The sequence below is a fragment of the Aplysia californica genome, unplaced genomic scaffold (genome assembly GCF_000002075.1).
Source record: "Aplysia californica isolate F4 #8 unplaced genomic scaffold, AplCal3.0 scaffold01659, whole genome shotgun sequence".
NCBI classification, from domain to species: domain Eukaryota; kingdom Metazoa; phylum Mollusca; class Gastropoda; order Aplysiida; family Aplysiidae; genus Aplysia; species Aplysia californica.
The window spans coordinates 34,806-40,104 of NW_004798929.1; the positions used below are offsets into that span (position 1 = coordinate 34,806).

The following is a 5,299-nucleotide window of genomic DNA, read 5'->3' on the forward strand; positions in this document are numbered from 1 at the left end:
TATAAACAGAGAGGAGAGCGTGAGAGAGAGAGAGCGTGAGAGAGATCGAGAGAGAGAGAGAGAGAGATCGAGAGAGAGAGAGAGATCGAGAGAGAGATCGAGAGATCGAGAGATCGAGAGAGAGGGGTTGGGGGGGGGGGGGGTTGAATCAAGGTGATAGGCCAATTAAATGCCTCATAGCCTCACTACTATAAGAGAAGGTATGGCTAGCTCTTGGTCTTATAGCCCCACCCATTGTAGGCCTACAGGTTCTCGGTACCAGTAGCCTAGGGTACAAATGTATTAACTGATTCTAAAAATGTGTGAAATGCGACATCTTTTGGGGCGTTTTTGGCACAAAACACTAGCTACTTCTGAAATAAATTCAAGACTACCGGGTACCGTTTCAAGCTAGGTAACAGTATTCTCGCAAGGGACTCTGGTGTGGGTGTCACGGCTTTTTATAATCTTTTCAAGTTTAATCAAGCTCTACACTTTCCTTTTAAAGTCCCAGAGTACTCGCTTGAAAACTGTCGAGGGTGAAAAGGCCTGTTATTGAAATCAAAGTGTGACGGCCAAGGTATCGTCAAAATAAACATGACAGGAATAGGTTCTAGAGAATCACAGTATTTACTTTACATAAACGTGAATGGCACCTCTGGAAATCGATCGAGCAGTTGTTTAATGTAAACCTCTAGAAAATATGTGTTCCTTTAGGGGGGACTAAGAAGGGATACAAACTATAGACTAGCTATCTATTTTGATTTCTTCTTTGAGTCTTCCTTCAATTTTACTCAGTTTACTAGGTATAGCGTCCAGCTTTCAGAACAACCTTATAGGCATAATACTTGATGTTGTATAAAGCATGGTATTAGCCTGCACGTCTGTAAAATACTAAACCAATGTTTCCCGACAGCCATGTTAGTGCAGACACCTTCAAGGTGAAAGAAAAAGTCTGAAGCGGCATGCAAATTATAAAATATGTTCAGCATTTAATCTGTTTCATCCAAGCTGTTAAAACACACAAAAAACTTTTTTTAAAACAAACAAACAAATTTTAAAAACCCATAACATAATATATAAAATAAAAAAGCAACTCAGCTTGTAGACACGTTCTGTTGATTAAAAAGACACGCAATTATAATTTGTATTAAATCCTTTTACAATTCAAAAACTTGATATTATAGAAAACCTAAGATAAAATTAGCATAAATTAATATTGCAAGGATTCAAGAGTTTATTTCAAAGAAAAGGGAGACACAAAGAGAAGTTCTGTGGACAACAAAATGGCGACCGCAAAGTATCCCTCGTTACTTTAGTGCGTTTAACTAAAATTGTATTGGTTCACATTCACCTTTGAACAAACCTCCTCTAATATAGCGGCATTGGTATTCCAATAGAATGAAAGCAAAATTTTTGTAAATATCCTCAAAGGATTCGACACAAAATTATGGATTTTGAGTTGTAGTCATTTTTAGCTTCCTCGGCCTCTTCTACAACTATTCATCACTTAAGAACCCACAAAAAGCCTTATTTCTTCACATACCGGCACGTTTGTCACCACAATTTCTTCATAAAGTCAATATTGATATAATTTTATTTTTCTTTATCGCCCGTTTTCTCAAAACGCAATTTTTCTAATAGCCTACTTTAAAAAAAATAGCTTTCCCTTTTTTTAAGAAGAGGTTTTACGGCGCTCGCAACTGCATAATATGGTCATATGAGCGCCATACCATTTTTTATCCAATCTTCATGAAATTTTCACAGAATGGAGTAATAGTAATACTAAAAATTACTATGTTGAATTTTTGATACATGGAATAGATTTTTGTTGGTGGTGTCTGGAGTGTGGATTTCCTCAGATTCTTTGCAAACTTGAATACTGCCTCAGGAAAAAATTAATAAAAAAATTTCAAATACGTTTAGGATAAATTTGTAGATCTAATGTTTGCTAACATGCATAAAAAATCAATTTCCATGAAAAATAATTGCGGTATTAATTACGTAAGACATGTCAACAAAATCCTATGTGGTCGCCGTATCCATGGAAATGAAACTTTTTTTCTCCAAAATTTGACTGCGGATTTTAAGACTGCTTACTATGCTTGTTATATATGTGTGAAATTTGGTAAAATTTGGGCTACCATTAATCAAGATAGCCTTCAGGTGTCCCCCCCCCCCCACCCCCCTTAACCAGGCTTAGTACTCGGTAAGCCTTTTTCTTGTACATGTTTTCAAATGAGCCATAACGGTATATATCCAAATGGCGGTTTGGAAAACTAGGTCTCTCTGTAAAAGCTGACTTTAAATCATTTTTTCACTTTTCAATTATGTTTGTTTGTTGCTTACTTGTTGATAGCTTGGATAGGTTTGGTTTGATTTGTTGTTCGACATAGATATATGTAACTCGTGGTGTCATGCTGTGGGCACTTATTCACCCTAAACTATCCTATAATATAATTAAAAATTGATACTCTCTCAAGGATTTCCTCGTTAACAATATCTTCTCACCAAATAAATTGGAAATGGATCACTCGACTCGTCTCCAGCCAGCAAGCTGCTCTTCTTTGGCATACAAAAATAATTCAAATGGAATATTAGGAAGTAAATTTAGCGTGCTGAAGAAGTTTAATGCTGTTATAAAATGGACATAGGTAAACGAAGAAGTATAGAGCCTATTATAATAGGTCTATGTAAATCTTCGCCATTTTATATTTTGGCTAGTGCAAACCTACTAAAAGATAATCCAAGTGTTCTACCACGAAACATAAAAGTTATGAGAAGACACCAATGGGTTCTAAAGTAAATTACATGTTAAAAAAAAAAAGGCCTATATTTTTAATGGCCTCTTCGCAAGCCGACATAGCATGAGAGCAAAATTGCCACTCGGCCTTGCTATGATAAAAAAAAAAAGGTATGACTAAATAACAATGTGGCCTAAAACAATTTATCTAAGATAGATTAAGGAACGAAGGGATCGTTGGTTAAAATTTTTCTGTGAGCTCTTTACTGTGGAACCTTTACAGTAAACGGAAAATATTCTTTAAGAAAGACCTGTCGACGCAAGCAGTCCCTCCCCCTATAACGACAACAAAGGAGATCTTTATGCCCACACCCGGGTTATTGCTTTAAATATCGATCTTCTTCGATCTGAAAGAGGCGTAGTGAATAAGGGCAACCAGAGAGAGGGGGTCCTTAATGTTGTCTCCAAAAGACGCCCGTAAATGTCTGACGTCACAGGTCTCAGTTCAGGGTTTCTTCTATTGACAAAAGGAGATAAGCGCTACACAAGCTCAGGGGCCAAGAGGTGCGTTAAAAACATGTAAGTTTTAGCCCATACCTACAAGTCGACGAAAGTCGAATTTTGGTTTTACATTTGTGCCAGAAGCCCAGTGGGTTGTTCCGTATATTCTGACAGTGGTTGAACGTGTCTGCAACATACTAAGATGTAAGTATTTATCACTTAATCATAGGAGACCCGAAAAGCTGTAGGATGATACTAAATTTATTAAATTTAAAAAGAGGCCTAATTATGGACCTATAATAATTTGTTGATCTGTCCGACAGTCGGCGAATTTTGTCTGTCATTTTCTTCTATTTCGTTTCTTTCCTGCTTTCCTAGGATTCTAATGTGTGTGTTTTTTCTCTGTCTCTGTCTGTGTTGTACACACCCGAAAATCTGCCGTCAGCCCTCCACAAAGAATTCCTTCCCGCCGACCCGGAAACGTTAGAATTAAACTATTTCTTTTAAATCTCTCTCTCTCTCTCTCTCTCTCTCTCTCTCTCTCTCTCTCTCTCTCTCTTTTCTTTTTCGCCACTCCAGTTTGCTTGAGCTGATGTTGGGCCGTCTTCCTATATTTACTACGGTTCTGTAGTGTGTAAATGATGACGTTGAAAATCATTCTAACAGCATGGTCTATCTGACTAATTAAGTAATTAAGACTTGTTGGGAGCTTGAGAAAATGCTTGTCAGAAGAACAATCTTTTCTCGCAAATGCCAGGTCAGTGAGAACACAAGCGATCGTTGAGATCAACCTAAGGAAGACCTTCAGTCATCCTCAAGAATATTGCAGAACAATAGTACTGGGTAATTCTAGTTGGCCAGGAATTTAGACTTTTTAAATAGGCAAAATGTTGTTCTTGGCCTGTCTCATTTCCTCATCTGTCTTTCCGATTACGGTAAGGTATTGAAGACCCGAAAAGTACGTTACAGCAGCATATAATTTAGCTCCTGTAAACGATGGAACAGAATTCCCAAAACAAGATGCCCCCAAGTCTCTATTAAACTTGTGTAGCTTAGTTTAGAATAGGCTTGGTGCCTGACAGGTGCAAAATCTGATGAAAAAAAACCTTCTGATCAAGTCCTCCGTCATACTGTTTACCCCCATGACTCTACCAATCTCTACATTAGAATTATAACGTTCTACATGACATTTTTGGCCGTTTTCAGTTACTAAGACCATGAGATAAAAACGCCAAATGTTCTTTCTGCTCTATCAAAACCATAAGATTATTCGGAGTCATGAACAAGACATTCATAGGATTTCATTCGAAAAAAAAGCTTGACATGTTGTGAATTCAACATTGTTGACGTCAAATGTTTCAAAACTAGATCTAGTTCTAGGCACTCAGCAGAGATCTACAACTTTGTAATTCTGAGGTAGCGCCGTGTAAAAGGGCTATGAGTAATGGCGTCTATAAATCGAGATCTAACAATTTTATAACGTTTTGTTAGATCCACAAATGCTGTCCTTGTTGGTGCATTCATCATAAGTTTAATGAAATTCACCAATGACAATATTATTGTTCACGAAATTGCCATGAGAGAGTAGTACCGTAACAATGTCACCCTTGTACTATATTTCCCATGCATGTACATTCATTGAGAGGAGAGAACTATCTTGGAAGATCTTTGCCTTGCTGCAAAAAGCAAATACATTCGTTTCTGAATAATCTTAATGCGTTCATTCCTGTTTTAGTTTCAATCTAGGAGAAATAAAAAGGGGGGAAAGCGTCAATAAAGTTCTTGTGAAATTGGATGTATGTAGGCCTAGCCAACAATACAGCGGGTTTTGCTGTTACTAGTTCAATTGTACAGTCTGCATGCCTATGGAGACAATGGAAAATGTACAGCTTCAACCTTAATCTATTATTTAATGCCGTCACATAGCGTAGGCCTATGTGTTTTTCACGCTCCTCACAGTCCAAGTCAAACCTTTTTTTAAAATCTAGTATCTTAGCCTAATGTGGAGCAAAAAAAACAACAAACAAACAACCAAAAGCATGATAGAAAAAAACAAAAACAAAATACAAGAAAGCC

General features: G+C 37.2%; 1 protein-coding gene across 1 annotated transcript in view; it reads left to right on the plus strand.

The window, feature by feature from the left end:
* Positions 1-3,108: 3,108 nt before the first annotated feature.
* LOC106013959 overlaps positions 3,109-5,299 on the plus strand; it is a gene marked incomplete in the record, with an annotated part of 6,569 nt that continues 4,378 nt past the window's right edge. The window contains 1 exon segment of the mRNA XM_013090905.2: positions 3,109-3,301.